Source organism: Maniola jurtina, chromosome 14, assembly GCF_905333055.1.
Source record: "Maniola jurtina chromosome 14, ilManJurt1.1, whole genome shotgun sequence".
NCBI lineage: Eukaryota > Metazoa > Arthropoda > Insecta > Lepidoptera > Nymphalidae > Maniola > Maniola jurtina.
In genome coordinates, this window is record NC_060042.1 from 1,519,812 (window position 1) to 1,537,741 (window position 17,930).

At 35.3% G+C, this 17,930-nt stretch overlaps 1 protein-coding gene across 2 annotated transcripts in view; it reads left to right on the top strand.

Annotated features, from left to right (window-relative positions):
* LOC123871605 overlaps positions 1–17,930 on the top strand; it is a 148,789-nt gene that overhangs the window by 23,318 nt on the left and 107,541 nt on the right. The window lies entirely within an intron of this gene.

Consider the following 17,930-nt stretch of genomic DNA (forward strand, 5'->3'; position numbering starts at 1 on the left):
TTGACTTGCACTTGGCGGGTTTTTTTTATTCAACAATAATACAAGTTAGCCCTTGACTGCAATCTCACATGGTGTGAACCGGCGATGATGATGAAATGTAATTTTAAAAATCTTTGTGTATCATGAATTTTAGCAAAACGCCTGTCTTTATCTATCTGGCAATAACTAACGCTATTATTTCTTATAGGTTTTCGTCAGCGCCCTTTTGCTTTTATGCATAATCCAGTCTCTCGAATGTGGTATAGTAAAGAGAAATATAGGAGATCTGGTTTTACCTCTCGACACTGGAAATCCGCTTGGTATCGTTGGAAAAACGTTAAGCAAGCCCTTGGATTTAGAAATTGCGACTGTAGATGCGCGGGGAGTGTATGAGCTTCTTAATCCACTGGTTTAACTTTAATGCACCGAATATTTGTAAAACACTTTCAAATATAGTAAAATGCTTGGTAATGAATCAGCGTTTTATTTATTTATTAGGATTCGTTACAAATTCTTGTCTTTTTAACCCCCGACCCAAAAACAGGGGTGTTATAAGTTTGACGTGTGTATCTGTGTATCTGCCTGTCTGCGGCATCGCAGCTCCTAAAATAATGAACCGATATTAATTTAGTTTTTTTTTGTTTGAAAGGTAGCTTGATTGAGAGTGTTCTTCTTAGCTATAATCCAAGAAAATCGGTTCAGCCGTTTGAAAGTTATCAGCTCTTTTCTAGTTACTGTAACCTTCACTTGTCGGAGGTGTTACACATTTTTAATTTACACTTGTTCTATAAGTAGATATGCCTCGGGATACTGCAACGATATTATTATAAAAGTGGAAGAAAAGACTGTTAAATACATGTTAAATATTAAGTTAAATTTATTTGAAAAAAAAAAAATTTTTTAGTGGTCCCACCGTATTAAAATATTTTGCTAAGCTTTTAAAAAATTCTTGTCTTTTTTCATAAGTAACCACATAATATGCCTCAGAATTTTTAGTGGCCCCCCTGTATTAAAATATGCTCCTGGTTAAAAACCTGATTGCGCAGCTATTACTTTTATCTGTCTTTATAATATAACCCCTTATTGTTAGGGGTTATATAATTATAATAAAGACAGATAGGGTTAAGAAAATGTGTCGTATTTTTATTATGTAAATTCAGTCAAATGAGAATATCCTTTGTTACTGATAACAAAACGGGCTAATTATACGTAATAATCAAGCCTTCTTTTATCCATACAAGATAATGGAGCAGTATATAAATTGTTTAGTGTAACAGAATATTTACAGTATACAGTTGTCTGTAATATATTGTAGACCTTTTTTTTCGCCTAATCACGATGATCAGCTCCAAGGTACGTTCGATTCACGTATTATTTTTTATTCAGTTAGTGAATTTTTCAAATAATACTAGCTGATACCCGCGACTTCGTCCGAGAAAGGATTTGTGCAAAACCTAAATCCACCATGTATTCTATTTTAGGTCCTTGTCTTTAGTCCACGCTGATAACTTTTAGGATTCCATACCTCAAAAGTAAAAAAAAACCCTTGTCTGCATGTCTGTCGTGTCTGTCAAGAAACCTACAGAGTACTACTTCCCGTTGACCAAGAATCATGAAATTTGCGCTCGTTCCCACTAGTTCAACTGATTAGTTCAACCGTTGAACTAGTGGGATTTTTTTCCCACTAGTTCAACCAGTGGGAATGAATAGTTGAACTCAGATAGTGATGGTAATTCAAGGAAACTGATTAAATTAAATTAATAAATGAAATCATGTCTATGTAAGCATATTTATTTACAAAATAAGAGAACCTTTGTCTACTAACACTAAAACTGGCTAGTTACATTAGGGCGGCTGCAGGGGGTGCGAAAGGAAACACCAGTTCCTTATCCTAATTTTATTACTAAAAATTTACATATTATGAACTAACTATAACATAAAATAATCCTAATTGCTCCGCCGATTTGTGGCGGCGGCTTCTAAAGCTAATTGTGATGTGTCGGGCCCAGTCCTCGCACGGTGATCGTGAATTTCGCCGCGTCAGCTGGTGTCATGTTCCGCGACGACTGTGGGAACGGTTAGCAGGCACGTCTAGCGTTGCGGCCTGACTATGCCTGCGTAACAGGCTTGTAAACAAAAACAAAAAAAAAAACATTCCTGATAGCATAACTAAAAACTATGTAGTCTTCTCTGAATATAATAAAACTGCCGTGTCTGTACATCGATATTAAGGATGATCTGCAGGTGCGTGTATCTTTGGTAGTGATGGGTATGATTGTTAATTTTAAAACATTTTCATTTGGTGAAATTGTTGGACAGCTGAAACAGTTACAGATCCACGAAATTTTCGTTTAAGTTGTTTACATCTCCAATAGATACTTTTTGCTCAATCACAAGCCAGCGTTAGTGTTACATGGACGGACACAAAATTAAGTTACCCTTATATAAACAAATAAATTTAAATTTTGATTTAATTTAATCAGCTTCCATGAATTCACCACACTACCTAGAACCCTAGTTCAACTATTTATTCCCAGTAGTTCAACTGCATCTAAATCCTCTTAAGAGTTGTACTAGTGGGAATAAAAATTCCCACTAGGTAGTTCAACGGTTGAACTAATAAGTTTAACTAGTGGGAACGAGAGGAAATTTGGCAGGTGGTAGGTCTTTTAGCACAAGTAAAGGAAAACATCCGAAAACCGGGAATTTGTGGTTACATCACAAGAAAAATCTTCTTTTTATTCTAGCTCGTCTTTATCATTCTAGCAATAACTAACACTTTTATTTCTTATAGGTTTTCGTAGGCACTATTTTGCTTTTATGCATAATACAGTCTCTCGAATGCGGTATAGTAAAGAGAAGTGCAGGAGGTCCGGCTGAACCTCCCAACACTGGAAATCCGTTTGGCTTCCTTGGAAAAGCGATAGAAAACCCCTTGGAATTTATACTTGTTACTGTAAATAATCCACAGAAATTGACTAAGCTATAATCGTCTTTATTCACACGTTTAACTTTAATGCACCGAATTTTTTGTACAACACTTTCAAACATAGTAAAATGCTTGGTTATGAATCAACGTTTTATTTATTTACTAGCTGATGCCCGCAGCTTCGCCCGCGTGAATTGGTTAGATCCCCTGAAGCATCAGGATTGAGGAGTTGGAATCCAAATTTTTTATGAAACAATGTCGCAAAGTTCCTCTATCGATTAAAAAAGAAATGACGCAAATCGGTTCAGAAATCTCGGAGATTTCGGTGTACATAGGTAAGTAACCACATAATATGCCTCAGAATTTTTAGTGGCCGCTCTGTATTAAAATATGCTCCGGTTAAAAACCTGATTGCTAAGCAATTACACCGACCGCGAGCAATGAGCTCTTATCCATTGAGTTCTTTTCTCTATCTCCAAAGATATTCATCAAATCTTCACCAAACTAAAACGGGACCACCTCGGAAGTAAGACCTATCTGAATCGGTGCATATTTAGTGGAGTAATCGCGTAACAAACATATAAAAAAAATAAAAATAAACACACACAGTCGAATAGAGAGCCTCCTCCTTTTTTTTGAGTCGGTTAATGAAAGTCGTATGTGAAAGTTGTATGCAATTACGTTTAGGGTTCGGTACCAAAACGGTAAATATAGGAACCCTTATGGTGAGCCTTAGTCCGTCTATCCATCTGTACGACTGTCTATCCATTCCGTCTGTACGTTCATAACTTTCCATTTCCATTCAAATGTGAAATAATGATGACATTCTTTAATAATATATTGGATACATAAACTATTTTAGTATCAGGTAGTTCAGTTCAAAAATGTACTTACCCTTTAATGTCATTAGGGGTTATATTATAAAGACAGATGAGGTTAAGAAAACTGTGTCATATTTTGTTATGTAAATTGAGTTAAATGAGAATATCCTTCGTTAGTTGTTACTGATAACAAAACGGGCTAATCATACGTAATAATCAAGCCTTCTTTTATCCATACAAGATAATGGTGCAGTATATAAACTGTTTAGTGTAACAGAATATTCACAGTATACAGTTGTCTGTAATATATTGTAGACCTTTTTTCACCTCATCGCCATGATAAGCTCCAAGGTACGTTCGATTAACGTATTATTTTTTATGCAGAATTTTTCAGATAGTAGTAGCTGATACCCGTGTTTTCGTCCGAAAAAGCATTTTTATAAAACCTAAATCCACCCAAATAGAATATTTAAGGCTTCTTCGTCTTTATATCCCACGACTTCGCCAGCGTGGACTGACAAAGTCGTGGGATATAGCCTAGTTCTATATTTTACAGATAATTTTTAGGGTTCCGTACCTCAAAAAAGTAAAACGAAACCCTTATAGGATCACTTTTTTGTATGTCAGTCTGTCTGTCCATCTGTCCGTCTGTCAAGAAAACCTATAGGGTACTTCCTGTTGATCTAGAATCACATGGCAGGTAGGTAGGTCTTATAGCACAAGTAAAGGAAAAATCCGGAAACCGTGAATTTGTGGATACATCACAAAAAAATGTGTTCATGAACAAATAATTACTTTTAATTTTCAAAGTAAGATAGCTATAACAAGTGGGGTATCATATGAAAAGGCTTTACCTGTACATTCTAAAACAGATTTTAATTTATTTTTATGCATAATTTTTGATTTATGTGTACAAGTATTGTGTTTTATAGTACAAAATGTCGGAAAAAATACCCGAGTACGGAACCCTAGGTACGCGAGCTTGACTTGCACTTGGCCGGTTTTTTTTTTATTCAATAATAATACAAGTTAGCCCTTGACTGCAATCTCACCTGGTGTGAACCGGCGATGATGACGATGATGATGAAATGTAATTTTAAAAATCTTTGTGTATCATGAATTTTTGCAAAACGCCTGTCTTTATCTATCTGGCAATAACTAACGCTATTATTTCTCATAGGTTTTCGTCAGCGCCCTTTTGCTTTTATGCATAATCCAGTCTCTCGAATGTGGTATAGTAAAGAGAAATGCAGGTCTGCTTTTATTACCTCTCAACACTGGAAATCCGCTTGGCAGCATTGAAAAAGCGTTAAGCAAACCCTTGAATTTAGGAATTGCGACTGTAGATGCGCGGGGAGTGTATCAGCTTCTTTAATATTCTCATCCACATGTTTAAATTCCATGTAGTAAAATGCTTGGATATGAATCAACGTTTTATTTATTAATTAGGATCCCTTACAAATTCTTGTCTTTTTAACCCCCGAACCAAAAAGAGGGGTGTTATAAGTTTGACATGTATATCTGTGTATCTGTCTGTGGCATCGTAGCTCCTAAACTAATGAACCGATTTTAATTTAGTTTTTTATTTGAAAGGTAGCTTGATTGAGAGTGTTCTTAGCTATAATCCAAGAAAATTGGTTCAGCCGTTTGAAAGTTATCAGCTCTTTTCTAGTTACTGTAACCTTCGCTTGTCGGAGGTGTTACACATTTTTAATTTACACTTGTTCTATAAGTAGATATGCCTCGGGATACTACAACGATATTATTATTATAAAAGTGGAAGAAAAGAGTGTTAAATACATGTTAAATTTAATTGATAAAAAAAAATTTAGTAGTCCCGCCGTATTAAAATATTTTGCTAAGCTTTAAAAAAAATCTTGTCTTTTTTATAAGTAACCACATAATATGCCTCAGAATTTTTAGTGGCCCCTCTGTATTAAAATATACTCCTGGTTAAAAACCTGATTGCTAAGCATTACTTTTATCTGTCTTTATAATATAACCCCTTAAGAAAATGTGTCGTATTTTTATTATGTAAATTCAGTCAAATGAGAATATCCTTTGTTACTGATAACAAAACGGCCTAATTATACGTAATAATCAAACCTTCTTTTATCCATACAAGATAATGGTGCAGTATATAAACTGTTTAGTGTAACAGAATATTTACAGTATACAGTTGTCTGTAATATATTGTAGACCTTTTTTTCGCCTAATCACGATGATCAGCTCCAAGGTACGTTCGATTCACGTATTATTTTTTATTCAGTTAGTGAATTTTTCAGATAACTAGCTGACACCCGCGACTTCGTCCGAGAAAGGATTTTTACAAAACCTAAATCCACCATGTATTCTATTTTAAGTCCTTGTCTTTAGTCCACGCTGATAACTTTTAGGATTCCGTACCTCAAAAGTAAAAAAGAACCCTTGTCTGTATGTCTGTCGTGTCTGTCAAGAAACCTACAGGGTACTACTTCCCGTTGACCAAGAATCATGAAATTTGCGCTCGTTCCCACTAGTTCAACTGATTAGTTCAAACTTCAACCGTTGAACTAGTGGGATTTTTTCCCCACTAGTTCAACTAGTGGCAATGAATAGTTGAACTCAGATAGTGATGGTAATTCAAGGAAACTGATTAAATTAAATTAATAAATGAAATCATGTCCATGTAAGCGTATTTATTTACAAAATAAGAGAACCTTTGTCTACTAACACTAAAACTGGCTAGTTACATTAGGGCGGCTGCAGGGGGTGCGAAAGGAAACACCAGTTCCTTATCCTAATTTTATTACTAAAAATTTACATATTATGAACTAACTATAACATAAAATAATCCTAATTGCTCCGCCGATTTGTGGCGGCGGCTTCTAAAGCTAATTGTGATGTGTCGGGCCCAGTCCTCGCACGGTGATCGTGAATTTCGCCTCGTCAGCTGGTGTCATGTTCCGCGACGACTGTGGGAACGGTTAGCAGGCACGTCTAGCGTTGCGGCCTGACTATGCCTGCGTAACAGGCTTGTAAACAAAACAAAAAAAAAACATTCCTGATAGCATAACTAAAAACTATGTAGTCTTCTCTGAATATAATAAAACTGCCGTGTCTGTACATCGATATTAAGGATGATCTGCAGGTGCGTGTATCTTTGGTAGTGATGGGTATGATTGTTAATTTTAAAACATTTTCATTTGGTGAAATTGTGTGGTTACAGCTGAAACAGTTACAGATCCACGACATTTTCGTTTAAGTTGTGTACATCTCCAATAGATACTTTTTGCTCAATCACAAGCCAGCTTTAGTGTTACATGGACGGACACAATATTAAGTTACCCTAATATAAAAAAATAAATTTAAATTTTGATTTAATTTAATCAGCTTCCATGAATTCACCACACTACCTAGAACCCTAGTTCAACTATTTATTCCCAGTAGTTCAACTGCATCTAAATCCTCTTAAGAGTTGTACTAGTGGGAATAAAAATTCCCACTAGGTAGTTCAACGGTTGAACTAATAAGTTTAACTAGTGGGAACGAGAGGAAATTTGGCAGGTAGGTAGGTCTTTTCGGGTTACATCCGAAAACCGTGAATTGGTGGTTAGATCCCAAAAAAAATATTCTTTTCATTCTAGCTCGTCTTTATCATTCTAGCAATAACTAACACTTTTATTTCTTGTAGGATTTCGTCACCGCTATTTTGCTTTTATGCATAATCCAGTCTCTCGAAGGTGGTATAGTAAAGAGAAGTGCAGGAGCTCCGGCTGAACCTCCCAAAACTGGAAATCTGCTTGGCAGCCTTGAAAAAGCGTTTTTAAAGAACCCATTGGATTTAATAGTTCTGACTTTAAATCTTTGAATACACAGGGATTGGCTAAGCTTCTATAATCTTCTTTATTCACATAACTTTAATGCACCGAATTTTTTGTAAAACACTTTCAAATATAGTAATATGCTTGGTTATGAATCAACGTTTTATTTATTAATTAGAATTCGTTAAAAATTCTTGTCTTTTTTTCATAAGTAACCACATAATATGCCTCAGATTTATTATGCGTTCAATGTTTTCTTGGATTATCTACCACTACCTTTTCTTCTCTAGCAACGTACATACGTGTATTATAAGACTCTCCATCCCAAACTCACCTCCCATTTCATCCATAAGATTCCTTCTTTCTTCTTGAAGCTGAGAATACTAGAATAGTATATTTTTTACATCGTTCATAAGGTTCTATACAGTACAAACATTTACTGACTAACTGGCTTTTCTATTTTATACGTTTTGTTAACCTTCCTACTGCGTGTTAGCCTGTCAGACAAACAAATTTTATTTTTGTTATTTTTTTCACAATTTTAGAGGACATAGTACTAGAAGTTCGTTGCACATACACACACATGCACACATGTCCACATGTTGCACATGCACACGTTGTCCGTCATAGGACTTCTAGTAGTAGTAGTAGTAGTAGGATGCATGATTTATTATTACTCGCATGATTTTGTTATATAGTACAGTAGTAATTAGTTCCCTACATTGATTTCCTTTTCAGTTATTATACACCCAGACATGGTGCAACGCAAACCACGTCAGGTTTTGTTTGGAAATCTTTTTAAACTAGGTTATTTGTTTTCTGACGCCAAATGTGAAATAATGATGACATTCTTTAATAATAATATATTGGATACATAAACTATTTTAGTATCAGGTAGTTCAGTTCAAAAATGTACTTACCCTTTAATGTCATTAGGGGTTAAATTATAAAGACAGATAAGGTCAAGAAAATGTGTCGTATTTTTGTAAATTGAGTAAAATGAGAATATCCTTTGTTACTGATAACAAAACGGCCTTATTATACGTAATAATGAAGCCCTTCTTTTATCTATACAAGATAATGGAGCAGTATATAAACTGTTTAGTGTAACAGTATATTTACAGTATGCTCGTGAGGCGTATAACATCTGCCCTCAAAGACGTTGCTTCATGAAGACCACGACCGCTCTGTCAAGAGTGACACGACAAAGAAGAATATTTACAGTATACAGTTGTCTGTAATATATTGTAGACCTTTATTTCACCTCATCGCCATGATAAGCTCCAAGGTACGTTCGATTTACGTATTGAAATTTGCGCTCGTTCCCACTTGTTAAACTGATTAGTTAAACTGTGTCTAAATTCTTTAAGAGTTGAACTAGTAGGAATAAATATTTGAACTCAAATAGTGATGGAAATTCAAGGAAATTGATTAAATTAAATTAATAAATGAAATCATGCGTATGTAAGCATTTTTATTTACAAAAAAAGAGAACCTTTGTCCACTAACACTAAAACTGACTTGTCATCAAACAAAAACAAAAAAAAAACATTCCTGATAGCATAACTAAAAACTAGTCTTCTCTGAATATAATAAAACTGCCGTGTCTGTACATCGATATTAAGGATGATCTGCAGGTGCGTGTATCTTTGGTAGTGATGGGTATGATTGTTAATTTTAAAACATTTTCATTTGGTGAAATTATGTGGTTACAGCTGAAACAGTTACATATCCACGACATTTTCGTTTAAGTTGTTTACTTCTCCAATAGATACCGTTTTGCTCAATCACAAGCCTGCTTTTTTAGTGTTATATGGACGGACACCAAATTAAGTTACCCTAATATAAACAAATAAATTTAAATTTTGATTTAATTTAATCAGCTTCCATGAATTTACTACACTAAAGAGAACCTTAGTTTAACTATTTATTCCCAGTAGTTCAACTGCATCTAAATCTACTTAAGAGTTGTACTAGTGGGAATAAAAAGTTCCACTAGGTAGTTCAACGGTTGAACTAATCAGTTGAACTAGTGGGAACGAGAGGAAAGGCAGGTAGGTAGGTCTTTTAGCACAAGTAAAGGAAAACATCCGAAAACCGTGAATTGGTGGTTAGATCACAAAAAAAAAATCTTTTCATTCTAGCTCGTCTTTATCATTCTAGCAATAACTAACACTTTTATTTCTTGTAGGTTTTCGTCACCGCTATTTTGCTTTTATGCATAATCCAGTCTCTCGAATGCGGTATAGTAAAGAGAGGTGCAGGAGCTTCGGCTGTACCTCCCAACACTAGAATTCGTATTGTCAGCCTTGGAAAAGCGTTAAGCAAACCCTTGGATTTATTAATTCTGTCTTTAAATACGCAGAGATTGGGTCAGCTTCTATAATCTTCTTTATTCACATGTTTAACTTTAATGCACCGAATTTTTTGTAAAACACTTTCAAATATAGTAAAACGCTTAGTATAAATAAAAGTTTTATTTGTTAACTAGCCGATGCCCGCGACTTCGCCCGCGTGTATTTAGGTTTTTCGAAATCCCGTGGGAACTCTTTAATTTTCCGGGATAAAAAGTAGCCTATGTGCTAATCCAGGATATTATCTATCTTCATTCCAAATTTCAGCCAAATCCGTCCAGTAGTTTTTGCGTGAAGGAGTAACAAACATACACACACACACACACACACACACACACATACAAACTTTCGCCTTTATAATATTAGTTGGATTAGAATTCGTTCAAAAATTCTAGTCTTTTTTTATAAATACATAATATGCCTCAGAATTTTTAGTGGCCCCTCTGTATTAAAATATGCTCCTGGTTAAAAACCAGATTGCTAAGCTATTACACCGACCGCGAGCAATGAGCTCTTATCCATTGAGTTCTGTTCTCTATCTCTAAAGATATTCATCAAATCTTCACCAAACTAAAACGGGACCACCTCGGAAGTAAGACCTATCTAAATCGGTGCATATTTAGCGGAGTAATCACGTAACAAACATATAAAAAAAAAACACACACAGTTGAATAGAGAGCCTCCTCCTTTTTTTTTGAGTCGGTTAATGAAAGTCGTATGTGAAAGTTGTATGCAATTACGTTTAGGGTTCGGTACCAAAACGGTAAATATAGGAACCCTTATGGTGAGCCTTAGTCCGTCTATTCATCTGTACGACTGTCGATCCATTCCGTCTGAACGTTCATAACTTTCCATTTCCATTCAAATGTGAAATAATGATGACATTCTTTAATAATATATTGTATACATAAGCTATTTTAGTATCAGGTAGTTCAGTTCAAAAATGTACTTACCCTTTAATGTCATTAGGGGTTATATTATAAAGACAGATGAGGTTAAGAAAACTGTGTCGTATTTTGTTATGTAAATTGAGTTAAATGAGAATATCCTTCGTTAGTTGTTACCAATGGTAGTTACTGTGTGCCTAGTCGGAGTTTTTTAACCTATTCGATCGCGTAAAAGTTAACTGCGTTTTGTATGGAATTGAAATAGCGCCATCTAGTGACAAGAAGTGGAAACATAATTTGTGAGTGCGAGTTTTTTACGTCCTCGGGACCGACTATTGTTTACCGACTCGCATGCGAAAGTGACAACGTGAGCGCACGTGATTGGTTGATTCCAGAACTATGCGAGTGCGAGTATCAAATTTTGACAATTCGCGAAGTAAATCGAGTAAACACGACGCTAACGCGATAGTTAAGTTGTCGCATAGATTTTTACAGTGAAAGTTGAGTGAGGAGATAATTTTAAAGACATTTATTTGCATTTTTCAAGTTTAATTTAAAGGACTACGATTTAAAAATTATGGCAGGGCGGTATTTTAGTCAAAACTACTTTTAATTTACTTTTCTAGGCTCTAAAAGAATATGTGTTCATAAACATAATCAGTTTTCTAAATCACATATAGATGGCGCTGTTGTTATTAACTTATAGTCTTCCACGTAAAATTATTAAAATATCTTGTACGATGCTACGAAACCCTTAGAGTGCGAGTCCGACTCACACTTGGCTCATTTTTAATACATAATGATGACGTACATACTATACCTACCTACAAAGACGATGATTTCAAAACATAAACATAGAGAGTAGATATAACCAGTTAAATTTTGATAGACAGCTGCTTCCATACAATCACTTCATAGAAATTTCATTCTAAATTTGGTTGGTTTATATCACGACGCCAACATTACAAAAATAATAAACGCTATTCACGGTGAGGAAACGCGTATGGGCTGGTTAGCTTCGATAGTAACACACACTCACTTGCACACGATTCTCGGTGCGTTTGACGTTAGCTCGATTAACGCGCTGGTGAAGTCATGCGAATAATTTTGTACAACTCCCACTCGGCACACTGATAACAAAACGGGCTAATTATACGTAATGATCAAGCCTTCTTTTATCCATACAAGATAATGGTGCAGTATATAAACTGTTTAGTGTAACAGAATATTTACAGTATACAATTGTCTGTAATATATTGTAGACCTTTAATCACCTCATCGCCATGATAAGCTCCAAGGTACGTTCGATTTACGTATTATTTTTTATTCAGAATTTTTCAGATAATACTAGCTGACACCCGCGACTTCGTCCGAGAAAGGATTTTTACAAAACCTAAATCCACCATGTATTCTATTTTAGGTTCTTGTCTTTAGTCCACGCTGATGAAGTCGTGGGATATTGCCTAGTTTTATTTATAGATAATTTTTAGGGTTCCCTACCTCAAAAGTAAAAAAGAACCCTTGTCTGTCTGTCTGTCGTGTCTGTCAAGAATCCTACAGGATACTACTTCCCGTTGACCAAGAATCATGTTTGCGCTCGTTCCCACTAGTTCAACTGATTAGTTAAACTGCGTCTAAATTTTTTTAAGAGTTGAACTAGTATGAATAAATATTTGAACACAAATAGTGATGAAAATTCAAGCAAACTATTAAAATTAAATTAATAAATGAAATCATGTCTATGTAAGCATATTCATTTACAAAATAAGAGAACCTTTGTCCACTAACTCTAAAACTGGCTTGTCATCAAACAAAAACAAAAAAAAAACATTCCTGATAGCATAACTAAAAACTAGTCTTCTCTGAATATAATAAAACTGCCGTGTCTGTACATCGATATTAAGGATGATCTGCAGGTGCGTGTATCTTTGGTAGTGATGGGTATGATTGTTAATTTTAAAACATTTTCATTTGGTGAAATTGTGTGGTTACAGCTGAAACAGTTACAGATCCACGACATTTTCGTTTAAGTTGTTTACTTCTCCAATAGATACCTTTTTGTTCAATCACAAGCCAGATTTAGTGTTATATGGACGGACACCAAGTTAAGTTCCCTAATGTAAACAAATAAATTTAAATTTTGATTTTATTTAATCAGCTTCCATGAATTCACCACACTACCTAGAACCGTAGTTCAACTATTTATTTCCAGTAGTTCAACTGCATCTAAATCCTCTTAACCTTAAGAGTTGAACTAGTGGGATTAAAAATTCCCACTAGGTAGTTCAACGGTTGAACTAATCAGTTGAACGAGTGGTACTACTTCCTGTTGACCAAGAATCATGAAATTTGCGCTCGTTCCCACTAGTTCAACTGATTAATTCAACCGTTGAACTAGTGGGATTTTTTTCCCACTAGTTCAACTGCGTCTAAATTCTTATAAGAGTTGAACTAGTGGGAACGAGAGGAAAGGCAGGTAGGTAGGTCTTTTAGCACAAGTAAAGGAAAACATCCGAAAACCGTGAATTGGTGGTTAGATCACAAAAAAAAATCTTTTCATTCTAGCTCGTCTTTATCATTCTAGCAATAACTAACACTTTTATTTCTTGTAGGTTTTCGTCACCGCTATTTTGCTTTTATGCATAATCCAGTCTCTCGAATGCGGTATAGTAAAGAGAAGTGCAGGAGCTCCGGCTGTACCTCCCAACATTAGAATTCGTATTGTCAGCCTTGCAAAACCGATAGCAACTCTTTGGTTTTATTAATTGTGACTGTAAATAATCCGCTGGGATTGAATAGGCTTCTATAATCGTCTTTATTCACACGTTTAAATTTAATGCACCGATTCTTCTTTAAAACACTTTCAAATATAGTAAAATGCTTGTTATAGTAAAAAATCAACGTTTTATTTATTAATATTAAGATTAGAATTCGTTAAAAAATTCTTGTCTTTTTTTTATAAGCACACTTTACTGTACCTGGCATGCGTCGCTATGCCACATAAAGTGTTCCGTTGTATATTTTATTTATTGAAGTGCTTTTTTTCTACATAATAATTTGGTTTCTCCGTCTGGTGCGTACATGAATAAGGAGACGGCGCGGGCGCGCGGCGTCCCGACGCGTGAGCAAGCCACATAACAGTTGTGCATGTGAGAAGCATAGAATTTCTAAACTCAGAGTACAGTACCTTACAACATCAAGATTGAGGACTTAGAGTTCAATGATGTATAGTCTATGCCCGATATTTTAAATATTATTTCACCAGGAACAGTCCCTGAATCCTTATGGTTTAGGAGTACTGTACCCTGCGTCGTCGGGGTTGAAGAGTTGAAACTTGAAAGTTAAATTCTAAAGTCGTTTTTTGGGACCTAGATCATGAATTTATATCGGAAAATTCCTGAATCCTTACGGCTTAGGAGCTCAGCACCTTGCATCATCAGTATTGAAAATTTGGGACTTGAAGTTCAATAATGCTCGAAGATCTGGTGAATATCTTCGGAGATGGAGAACAGAACTCCTCAATGGATAAGAGTAAATTGCTCGCGATCAGTGTAATAGCTTAATAAACAGTAGGGTTTTAACTGGGCATAGCATATATCTTTAGTACAGTGGGACCACTAAAAATTGTAAAATAAAAAAATTTCAAAAGAAGTTTTGTAGTCTGTTTTATTTTTCTTTTGATTTTTTTAATTTCTTGTCACCCTTATTCGTTCTTGGCTCATAATCCCTTGGAAAGTAATTATGAACGGACTGACGGAACGGATAGACAGTCGGACAGATGGATAGACGGACGAAGTCTCTGCATAAGGGTTCCTATATTTACCGTTTTGGTACCGAACCCCAAAAATACCGCAATTTCATACAACTTTTACATACGACTTTCATTAACCGACTAAAAAAAAGGAGGAGGATCTCTATTCGACTGTGTGTGTTTATTCATTATATTTTTGGATGTTTGTTATATCTCAGCTAAATATGCACCGATTTAGATAGGTCTAACTTCCGAGGTGGTCCCATTTTTGTTTGGTGAAGATCTGATGTATATCTTGGAGATATAAATCAGAACTCCGCAATGGATAAGAGTTAATTGCTCGTAGTTGGTGTAAAAGCTTAGCAAACAGTAGGTTTTTAGCCAGAAGCATATTTTAATACAGTGGGACCACTAAAAATTGTGAAATTTTAATTTTTTCAATTAAATTTAACGTAATGTTTAACAATATTTTCTTCACTTTTTCATTTTTTTTGCAGTGTTCTGAGGCATATCTATTTATTAAAAGAAGTCAAGAATTTTTGAACGAAAATTCTCTAATAAATAAAACGTTGATTCATACTAAGCATTTTATTATCTTGAAAGTGTTTCACAAAAAATTCGGACTTGTGAATAAAGAAGATTATAAAAGCGTAGTCAATTCCTGCGAAGTAGCAAGTATTACATTCCAGGGGTTGGTTAGTATTTTTACAAGGCCGCCGGGCGAAGTGGCTTCTTTTGCAGTGTTGGAAGGTTCAACCGGAGTTTCTTCTGCATTTCTCTTTACTATACCACAGTCGAGAGACTGGATTATGCATAAAAAGAAAATAGCGAATCCCGTGGGAAAGTTGTCACAAAGTTCCTCTATCGATTAAAAAAAAAAATTACGCAAATCGGTTCAGAAATCTCGGAGATTTCGGTGTACATAGGAAGAAAAACACAACTCCCTTTTTGAAAGTCGGTTAAAAAAGTAGCCTATGTTACTCCCTGATCAATCCTCTACTTGTCTGTGAAACCCCGTCAAAATCGGTCTAGCCGTTCCGAAGATTAGCCTTTTCAAACAGACAGACAGACAGACAGACAAAAATTTTAAAAAAGTGTGATTCAGTGTTGGTATCGTTCAAATAACCATATGAGCTTAATATGAGGTAGTTATTTCGAAATTACAGACAGACACTCCAATTTTATTTATTAGTATAGATTCAGAATTTTTCAGATAATACTAGCTGACAGTTGACACCCGCGACTTCGTCCGAGAAAGGATATTTACAAAACCTAAATCCACCATGTATTCTATTTTACGTTCTTGTCTTTAGTCCACACTGAAGTCGTGGGATATAGCCTAGTTTTATTTATAGATAATTTTTAGGGTTCCGTACCTCAAAAGGAAAAAAAGAACCCTTGTCTGTCTGTATGTCTGTCGTGTCTGTCAAGAAACCTATAGGGTAACTACTTCCTGTTGACCAAGAATCATGAAATTTGCGCTCGTTCCCACTAGTTCAACTTATTAATTCAACCGTTGAACTAGTGGGATTTTTTTCCCACTAGTTCAACTGAGTCTAAATTATTTTAAGAGTTGAACTAGTGGGAACGAGCGGAAAGGCAGGTAGGTAGATCTTTTAGCACAAGTAAAGGAAAACATCCGAAAACCGTGAATGTTACATCACAAAAAAATTGGTTGTCTGTAAAGTCGGTTTACTGACAATAGTTTGAACGTGACAACAAAGGCCGATTGTGCTTCTTTGTCGCTCGTTCCGCGCTCTCGCTTGCACTTCAAGCCTTAACATGGAACGCCTCAGAGCGAGGTAACGCCGCATGAGTCATGTTTTTTCGTGCGTGCAGCTGGCTTTATCGAATTATAAGACGTTGTCACGTCAAAAAAACCCTTTTTTCATTCTAGCTCGTCTTTATCATTCTAGCAATAACTAACACTTTTATTTCTTATTATAGGTTTTCGTCAGCGCTATTTTGCTTTTATGCATAATCCAGTCTCTGGAATGTGATATAATAAAGAGAAGTGCAGGAGGTCCGGCTGAACCTCCTGAAACTGGAAATCCGCTTGGCAGCCTTGGAAAAGTGTTAACCAAACCCTTGGATTTATTAATTCTGTCTTTGAATACGCAGGGATTGGGTCGGCTTCTATAATCTTCTTTATTCACATGTTTAACTTTAATGCACCGAATTTTCTGTAAAACACTTTCAAATATGTATAGTAAAACGCTTAGTATGAATCTAAGTTTTATTTATTAATTAGAATTCGTTCATTAATTCTTGCCTGTGTTGTGGAAATGGAAAAAGGAACCCTTATAGGATTACTTTGTTGTTTGTCTGTCGTACCTGTCAAGAAACCTATAAGGGCACTTCCCATTGACCTAGAACCTTGAAAGGCATGTAGGTAGCTCATAATTAGCACAAGGGAAAAATTCGAAAACCGCGAATTTGTGCTTACATACATACACAGAAAATTTTTGTCGTTAAGAAATTAGAAATAAAGAACGAAGAAATTAAACAATACCAGCCGATGCCCGCGACTTCGCCCGCGTGGATTTAGGTTTTCCGAAATCCCGTGGGAACTCTTTGATTTTCTGGGTCAAAAGTAGCCTATGTGCTAATCCAGGATATTATCTATCTCCTTTCCAAATTTCAGCCAAATCCGTCTAGTAGTTTTTGCGTGAAGGAGTAACAAACATACACACACACATACACACAAACTTTCGCCTTTATAATATTAGTGAGAAGTGAGATGCATTTATCCAGTATAACCCCATTATACTGGATAAATGTTTTTATTCCGTCGACGACTATCTAAGTATATGACATAATATAATATAATTATTATTATTAATGTAAATATCTATATTTTTTTGCCACACCCTTACAGGGTCTCATGTGTAATTAATGTACCTACATATGAAATGCAAAATTGCTTAAGTACCATTTAAGTACTAAATATTCCTATGTAAAAAGCCAACAATCAAAATGTGGCGAAAAGGAGGTGGATGAGGAAGGCGGAGGACCATGTGTGGTGGAGCTCTCTCAAAAAATCCTTATCCAGCAGTAAACACCTAAGCTGATGGATGGATCTGGAAAATCTACGCAGATACCTACAGCTAGCTTTAAAGAATTTATTTCATAGCAGTTATTTGTAAAATACTGATTTTTAACAGGGCTCTCTCCGTCACTCGTTTCATACAATCGTAGTTCCAATTTCATTTGAATATTAAGCAACCAAAATCCATGAAATTTTGCAGACATATTCTAGAAACTAATATCTGTGTCTGTGGTGTTTTAGATTTTTCTAAAAATATGTAGTTTTAAAATTACAGGGGCTCAAAGATTTGTATGTAAATATTTAAGACCGCATAACTTTGAAACCGAATATTTTAACTGAAATCCGGAAAACCATAGA